Genomic DNA, 8,507 nt, shown 5'->3' with positions numbered 1-8,507 from the left:
AAAGGCATTATAACGTCCTCACTTTTGTTTTCCATTCCTTTCCTAATAATACCTAACATTCCATTTGCTTTCTTCATCACCACAGCACACTGAGAAGGTTTCAACGTTATCATCAAAAATAACACCGAGATCCCTTTCTTGGTCGGTGACTCCTAACGTGGAACCTTGCATTACGTAGCTATAGTTCGGGTTCCTCTTTCCCACATGCATCACTTTGCACTTGCTCACATTAAATGTCATCTGCCATTTAGACGCCCAGTCTCCCATTCTCGTAAGGTACTCTTGTAATTTTTCACAATCCTCTTGTGATATAACAACTTTGAATAAATTTGTGTCATCATCAAATGTAATTACCTCACTAGTTACTCCCATCGCTAGATCATTTATAAATATGTTAAAAAGCAGTGGTCCCAGCACAGACCCCTGGGGAACCCCACTATCTACCCTTCTCCATTGAAAATACTGACCATTTAACTCTACTCTCTGTTTTCTATCCTTTAACCAGTTTTAATCCACAATAGGACACTACCTCCTATCCCATGACTCTCCAATTTCTTCTGGAGTCTTTCATGAGGTACTTTGTCAAACGCCTTTTGAAAATCCAAATACACAATATCAACCGGCTCGCCTTTATCCATGCTTGTTTACCCCTTCAAAGAAATGTAATAGATTGGCGAGGCAAGATTTCCCTTCACTAAATCCATGTTGGCTGTCTCATTAATCCATGCTTTTGAATATGCTCTGTAATTTTGTTTTTTATAATAGTAATTTTACCTGGCACCGATGTAAGACTCACCGGTCTATAATTTCCCGGATTTCCCCTGGAACCTTTTTTAAAAATCTGCGTTACATTGGCCACCCTCCAATCTTCCAGTACCAAGCTCGATTTTAAGGATAAATTACATATTACTAACAATAGTTCCGCAAGTTCATTTTTCAGTTCTATCAGTACTCTGGCATGAATACCATCTGGTCCAGGAGATTTGCTACTCTTCAATTTGTCAAACTGCCCCATTACATCCTCTAGGTCTATAGAGATTTCATTAATTTTCTCCAACTCATCATCTTTGATTACCATTTCTGGCACTGGTATCTCTCCCAAATCTTCCTCAGTGAAGACCGAAGCAAAGAATTAATTTAATCTCTCCGCTACGGCTTTGTCTTCCCTGATCGCACCTTTTAACCCTCGGTCATCTAGCGGTCCAACCAATTCTTTTGCTGGTTTCCTGCTTTTAATATACCTAAAAAAAAATTACTATGTATTCTTGCCTCCAATGCAATCTTTTTTTTTTTCAAAGTCCCTCTTTGCCTTCCTTATCAGCACTTTGCATTTGACTTTATTATTATTATTATTTGTATCCCACATTTTCCCACCTTTTGCAGGCTCAATGTGGCTTACTTATAACCGTTAACGGCGTTAACCGATTACGGTCTGAAAAAATACATGGTATGAATGAATACAAAGTGATATTGTGGTATAATGAGGTACATGTATGGTAGGAACAGTTGGGGACTTATTTATTTATTACATTTGTATCCCGAGCTTTCCCGCTCATCGCAGGCTCAATGCGGCTTACATAGTAACAAGAAAATATAATCTGTAGCATCTGAATCAACAAAGGAGGTATGTGGTAGGACAAATGAACAAGGGTAAATGGGATAAAAGAGGTATGAGAGAAAGGATAGGGATAGGTAAGGAAGTGGAGCGATGAAGAAGAGGTTGAGGAAGAGCATGGAGGGTAAAAAGATTGGTAGGAGGTAATTTCTGAGCCATTGTTGTTAATGATTAGATGAACCGGTAAATGGATGGTTGCTTATGTTTGCTTATGGTAGGTCAAGTCATTTGGGTAAATCTGTTTGAATAGATGGGTTTTCAATAGTTTCCTAAAGGGAAAGGTATTCACTAGTTGATCGAATGTATCTTGGTAGAGCATTCCAGAATTGGGATCCCAGGTAGGGGAAGTTAGATGCACGATATGTTTTATACTGTAGTCCTTTGCATTTGGGAAGGTGCAGGTTAAGGTATGTCCGTGAAGATGGGGACCTGTTTCTGGATGGAAGATCTAATAGATTGACCATTGACATTCCTTATGCTGTTTCTTATTATTTTCAGTTGGTTCCTTCTTCCATTTTTTGAAGGATTTTCTTTTAGCTCTAATAGCTTCCTTCACCTAATTTTTAAACCATGCCGGTTGTCATTTGGTCTTCCTCCCTTCTTTTTTTTAGGTTCAATCATTTTTATTGACAACCATAACAAGAACACAACTCATATCCTATATCTAACATGGTACTTCCTCAGATTCTAATAACAATACATTGTGGTCACATTGTACAGTTGTCATTTTGTATTATAGTCTTCCCTCCCTCCCCCTTCCCCCCCCCCCATACCTCCCTTTTCTAATACCTTTATTCCAGTCCTTCCTAAGGCACTTTTCCTTTCCCTTGTCTCTGACCTTAAATATTCAAAAGATATCCTCTTGCTGTTGGCGTTAAGGTCTGCCAAAAAGCAGACCATCTCTGCTGAAATTGTTGTCCTCTCGTTGTTTCCATGTTGGTTGTTTCTAATCTTTCCATTCGCATTAAGTGTATCATCTGGGCTCTCCATTGAGGCACAGTGGGTGCCTGTCTTGACAGCCACTCCAACAAAATCACCTTTTTTGCTACTATTATGGCCCTTTTCGCAAAATCTGTAAACCCTCTAGGAGCCCGTGCTGAAGTGTTTATATGATCGAATAATATCATGCAGTCCAGGTTCCACTGTACCCCCCACATCTGGGAAATTCTTCGTGTCAGTATCCTCCAGAACTGGGTTATGTGTGAACATGTCCAAAACATGTGCCCTAGAGTTGCCCCCACCACATTGCATTTTGGGCATTCCCCCGCCGGGGACAACCCCATATGAAAAGCTCTCTGTGGTGCTATATGCATTCTCAGCACCACCTTATATTGTATTTCCCAGCACCATGTAAAGCTGGTGGACCTTCTCATTGCTTTTATATGATTTGTAAAGCTTTCTATGGGTACAGTGATGCCTAGGTCCACTGACCATGCCTGAGCCAATTGTATATAGTTTAGCTCTCTTGCCGTGTCTCTTATATGTCTATGATGTGCTGAAAGAGGGACTTTCTGCTGAGCAGTCAATGAGTATGCTGATGCAATCTCTTCCTGCACGTCCTCAGCCAGGTTTTGCCATTTCAGGCTTTCAGTATAGTGCTTCAATTGATGGTAATAAAACAAATCTGTGTTTGGTAATCCATAAGTATGTTGTAAGTCCACAAATGGTTGTAGTCGGCCCTCCTCTGTCAAGATCTGGTGTAGATAGTGAATCCCTTTCTGTCGCCATCTCTTAAAGGAATAATACATATCCCCTGGGGGGAAAGCTGGGTTTCCACAGATGGTGAGAAACGGCGTGGCCCTTGCCGAAAACCTGTGTAGTCCACATATCCACCGCCATACTATCCTGGCTGTTGGTAGAATTGATGTGCATACTAGTTCTTGTGGAGCAGGGCCTCCCGTTTCATGAAGTAAGTAGCTAAAGTGTACTTTCCCAGTAAGTTCTAGTTCAATTGGTGTTGCTGTAAAGTCCTGCGATGCTCTATACCAATCTGTGATATGTCTCATTCCACTAGCTATCGTGATTTGTCGTACGCTCAATAACCCCAAACCACCATATTCTGTTGGTGTTTGCAAAACAGTTAGGGGGGGTTCTAGGCTTTTTCCCGTTCCATAAAAATTTCTGGAGCTGTCTATTAAGTCGTTTTTCATCTTTGCAGGAAAGGTACAACGGAAGAACCTGGAACACATATAGCCAGCGGGGTATGATGATCATATTGTACAATGCTATACGTCCCATTAGGGAGAGGGGGTATCTTTGCCATGCCCTCAGTCGATCAATTGTGTCATTCATTAATCTGTTCACATTCATTTCGTACAACTTAGTCAGATCTTGCATAATGTATACTCCTAAATATTTAAGTGGCTCCCCTTTGTTCAATATTGTGATTCCCCTTGTCCTTTCACCCGCCGCTTCTCCATGCACTAGTAGTGCCTTTGTTTTCTGTATGTTCATTTGAAACCCCGAATGTTTCCCGTACTCTTGTATTGCGCTTAACAGCCTAGGTAGTGATGTCTGTGTATGTTGTATCAGAACCAGTAAATCATCGGCAAATGCCAACGTCTTTATTGTTCCTCCCCCCACCTCTACCCCCTGAATCCCCTCTGTCTCTTGTAGAATTCTAATTAGCGGTTCCAAAGACAAAATGAACAACAGTGGGGACAGGGGACATCCCTGACGTGTGCCTCTTGCAATAGGAAATGCCTGTGTTTTGATCCCATTAATGAGTATCGCTGCTGAGGGGTCCGTGTATAGAAGTTGTAAGGCCTGCATAAACCACCCCTCGAAGCCCATTACCCGAAGAACTTTAAATAAGAAGTCCCATCGTAGCTTATCAAAAGCTTTTTCTGCGTCTATACTTACATCCAGGGACTGCCTATCTTGTATCTGACAAGCCGCCATGCCCAGTAATAACCTCCTAACATTTCCCACTATCTGTCGTGTTTTGACAAAGCCCACCTGTTCCACACTGATTAACCGAGGCAGTATCTATGCTAGTCGGGAAGCCATAATTTTTGCTAGTAATTTAAGGTCCAAGTTTATTAATGATATCGGCCTCTATGAATCTAGGAGGTTCTCTTCTCTACCGGGCTTTTTGAGTACAATGATCAGCGCTTCATTCGACCATTTAGAAAACCGCCCTCTCTTTATTACCTGATCATAATAAGAGACCAGGGGGCCCGTGATCTTGTCTTTTAATAATTTATAGAATTCTCCTGTCAGACCATCTGGCCCCGGAGCAGAGTGTAACTTTAATGTTTTCACCCCCTCCTGCAGTTCTTTCCCTGAAATAGGAGCATTTAGCAATTCTAGCTCCTGTTCTGTCAGAGTTGGCAATTTTACCTTTGCTAAATAGTCTTTTAGGGTCGCCCCATCTCCTCCCTCCGGGGCCCCATATAAGTTTGTAAAATGTTGCTTAAAAAGATCCGCTATCTTCGGTGTCTTATGTTGTATGTGACCATGTCTGTCCTTCATTGCCGTTATCACTCCCTTGTCCCTCCAAGTTTTGACCAATCTAGCTAGCATGGGTCCCACCCTGTTCCCATACCTCTGAAGTTTGTATTTATTGTAAATCATCCCTCTCGTTGCCCTTTCATGTAACAGGGAATTTAAGGACACCTGTATCGCATGCATGTTCTCTCTATGCGCCTTCGTCGGTGACCTAATTAGTTTTCTCTTCGCTATTATCAATTTCTTTTCTAGGTCCAGGACTGCCTTAGATATTTTCTTATTTCTTGCATGTATGTATGCCATTACCTCTCCCCTCAGTACCGCTTTCGCTGTTGCCCAAAACAGGGTAGGGTTGTCTTTATGTGATTCATTGAATTTTTCATACTCCTCCCATTTTACTTTGATATATTTCGCAAACTCTGGATTTTTAAACAAGTATGTTGGGAACATCCCCTCCCCTGCTGCTGATAGTAAGTGGGCGCCTCCAGGTCTAGCCATACCATCGCATGGTCAGATATGTCTGCCACCCCTATCTCTACCAATCGCACCTCCGGGAACAGCATGCGTGCCTCTAATATATAATCTAGCCTTGAATAGGTCCCATGTGCCCTGGATAAGTGAGTAAAATCTTTCTGGCCCGGATGTAGTGCCTGCCAAGTATCCACTAATTCTAAACTTCTCATAAAAGTGGACAAGGTTCTCGCCCTAGGTCCCCCCCTATGTGCCAGGCCTGGCACAGAGCAGTCCTCCACTGGTTGTGCAATCAGATTGAAATCTCCCATTATCATCAGTTTTAATGACCGGTATGGCCTACATAACTGCACCAAGTCATTATAAAAGTTCTGGTCTCCAGTAGTGGGCCCATATAATGCTAACAGTAGTATTTCTCTTCCCTGGAGCCATAAATGGATTAATACGTATTTCCCTTTGGGATCTGACATTAGCAATTCTGTTTTTGCAGCTATTCCTTTACGAATTAGGATTGCCACCCCTCCCTTGCGTCCATCTGCCGGGGAGGCGTATACCTCCCCCACCCAATTCCTCTGCAGTTTGTTGTGTTCTTCTTGGGACAAGTGTGTTTCTTGCACACATGCTATATCGGTTTGCTTTCTATGTAGAGCGGTTAGAACTTTTGCACGTTTGATAGGTGACGAAATGCCACCTACATTCCATGTTGTAAATCTTACTGTCCTAACCGCCATTCACGATCTCACTATCTCTTTCCCTTGATAAGTTGTTTTGATGGAGGCCAGGCGCCCAGCCTCGCCCGTCCCCCCCTCGTATCTCCGCTCGTCTCATTGTGTAGGTCATTGTCTCTTGCTGTGTGTTTGTTTTGTGTGCCTGTTGGAAAAGGTTCCATATCTTAAGTGTCTTTATCTGGATTTGTATTACTCGCTTACCCCCGCCTTCCCTTCCCTGCCCCCTCCCTCCCCCCTTACCTTCCCCCTTATACCCTTCTATTCCCTTTGATGGGATCTCCACTCCCCACAAAACACCCTCTTCTTCTCCCCTCTGCATCGAGGAAATCAGTAATCACCGTGATATTTCCCCCCCCCCCCGGTCTCCCCCCCCCGCTTTCCTCATCACACTCATTATCACACTCTTATATATCATGCAACTGTTAACATTTAACTATACAACTCAGTCTAGTTTGCATCAAATTATCATTTAACTGATCTGTATACCATTTATCATCACCTTATGCATTGTACCGCTCAGATGTTTGCAAGTCCTTTCTCTACTGCTAGTCATTTTTATCAGGTATCCAAAATATTAGTCTCTAGGACCTTGCTCATTATCGCCTTGTGATGGATGCACATAATCCAACTATTTGTGCACAGCCTGCACTCCAGTTGTTTATGGTCTAAGGCGGCCATCTTCCCTTTGCCTCTCTTCAACGGTTCACAGGCACTCTCTCAGGAGATTCTGTTTTGATATGCATCGTGCGCTGAAAGGTGTCAGCTTCCCGGGCCGATGTAAAGGCATGCCATTTCCCTTTAGATAGAATTTTTAACGTTGCCGGGTATATTAGCATAAACTTATCTTTTTTGGCAAACAATGCGCTGCATATTGGGGTAAATTCCTTGCGATGTTGCTGCAATGCCAGTGAATAGTCCTGAAAAATTCTGACCGGTTTGCCATCATAGCACAAACTGTCCCTTTTTTGCAATGCCCCTCTCAAAATTTCTACTTTATGCAGAAAGTTATGTACCTTGGCTATAATTACTCGGGGCCGCATGTTGCCATCTTGCCTTCGCCCCAGCCGATGTGCACGTTCGAAGCATAATTTCCCCATGCTGTCTGTTAGCGCCAAGTCTGCATTCAGCCAACGTTCCAATACTGTGCTCAGTGATTGATCGGGCACTGTTTCAGGGAATCCTACTATTCTTATATTAGCGCGGCGGGACCTATTCTCCAGGTCATCGATAATTTGGCTTTGTTCTTGCACTGTTTTTTGAAGTTCTCGCACTGAGGTCTCCATGGCGTTTTCCCGCTCCTCTGTTTCCGCTACCCGCTTTTCTAGGTCTCCCCTGCGGCGCGCTGTTTCATCCAGTGCTTTCTCTATTATATTCATTTTCTCTGATAATTGGGCAAACTGCGGCTCCACCACTCCACATATTGCCGCCGTGATCTGCTGCATCTGGGACTCACTGAACAATTGCGGCTCCGGGTCAGGGCTCCGCGCCATCTTGGATTCCGCCTGCCCTCGCGTCTTTGCTTGCTCTTTTTTCCCCGTTTTGCTTGACATTCCGGGCTCTGCTCTGGTGACAAAGGAATCCATAAAGCATTCGCTGCTCTTGTGTGATGATTCTATGCTTCCTCTTTACATTTCTGCCCCGGGGGTTCACGGAGACCGGGAGAGGGCCCGAGAGCTAGAACAACCTGCTGCCGTTCCCCTCTAAGGCATCACGTCGTAACCTCCCTTCTTTTTTAATACAAGGAATATATTTGGCCTGGGCTTCCACGATGGTATTTTTGAACAGCATCCATGCCAGATGTAAATTTTTGACCCTCGCAGCTGCTCCTCAAAGTTTTTTTTTTAAATTACCATTCTTCTCATTTTATCATAGTCTCCTTTTTGAAAGTTAAACACTAACGTATTGGATTTCCTGTGCATACTTACTCCAAAACTAATATCAAATCTGATCATATTATGATCACTGTTATCAAGTGGCCCCAGCACCAGATCATAAGTACATAAGTACTGCCACACTGGGACAGACCAAAGGTCCATCAAGCCCAGTATCCTGTTTCCAACAGTGGCCAATCCAGGTCACAAATACCTGGCAAGATCCCAGAAAAGCTCAATACATTTTATGATGCTTATCCTAGAAATAAGCAGTGGATTTTCCCCAAGTCAAATTAATAATGGTCTATGGACTTTTCCTTTAGGAAGCCATCCAGACCCTTTCTAAACCCCACTGGCTAACTGCCTTTACCA

General features: G+C 43.2%; 1 long non-coding RNA gene across 1 annotated transcript; it reads left to right on the top strand.

Annotated features, from left to right (window-relative positions):
* Positions 1-335: 335 nt before the first annotated feature.
* LOC115474887 lies at positions 336-2,311 on the top strand. Its single transcript, XR_003942926.1, has 3 exons — positions 336-346; positions 1,625-1,628; positions 2,227-2,311. It is a non-coding gene; the product is annotated as an uncharacterized LOC115474887 (long non-coding RNA).
* Positions 2,312-8,507: the final 6,196 nt, after the last annotated feature.

Source organism: Microcaecilia unicolor, chromosome 7 (genome assembly GCF_901765095.1).
Source record: "Microcaecilia unicolor chromosome 7, aMicUni1.1, whole genome shotgun sequence".
Lineage (NCBI taxonomy): Eukaryota > Metazoa > Chordata > Amphibia > Gymnophiona > Siphonopidae > Microcaecilia > Microcaecilia unicolor.
The sequence above is the reverse complement of the archived record's forward strand: the minus strand, read 5'-3'. Positions and strand labels throughout refer to the sequence as shown.